Source organism: Arachis ipaensis, chromosome B07 (assembly GCF_000816755.2).
Source record: "Arachis ipaensis cultivar K30076 chromosome B07, Araip1.1, whole genome shotgun sequence".
Classification (NCBI taxonomy): domain Eukaryota; kingdom Viridiplantae; phylum Streptophyta; class Magnoliopsida; order Fabales; family Fabaceae; genus Arachis; species Arachis ipaensis.
The window spans coordinates 119,889,555-119,890,167 of record NC_029791.2 but is presented as its reverse complement, the minus strand read 5'-3'; positions in this window follow the sequence as shown (position 1 = coordinate 119,890,167).

Genomic DNA, 613 nt, shown 5'->3' with positions numbered 1-613 from the left:
TGTGAGTATATATATATTAAAAATAATATAAATAATATATGAAAAAGTCTAAAAATCAGTAGATTTTGTGATTTTTAGTCATCAATTAGTTATTAATGATATTTTTAATGGTGTAGAATCATTTAATTTCTTTTTAGTAATTAAGTGCTGGCCAAAATTTAATAAAAGTACTGACCTCTAACACTCCTCGTAATATATATATACACGAAAATTTTTCTAACAGAACCATGCTACGTGCACCCTCTTGAAGTCACTGAACATTGTTTAACAACTCGAGAATTTAAAGTAAAAACCTCCACCTAGGTTTGAGGTATTAACAGAAATGCACTAGTGTTTTGAATGTTGCCGTGTTGGAAATGTTTTAGTCTACAAAAATATCATTTGTTTTTTTAATAGTTATTTATGCCAAGTTGGGGGTTTCTACTGCGGGGAAAAATGCTCACACTGAATTTAAGATTTGATTAACATTATTACATTAGTAATCAAACACATAGAGGGGATTATGTGTATTACACGTATCCCTAACCCAAAACTTTCTTATATAGCTTTTTTCGTCTTCATTTTTATTTCTCTTATTTACCTGTTATATTTTGATAATAATATTTTTATTATT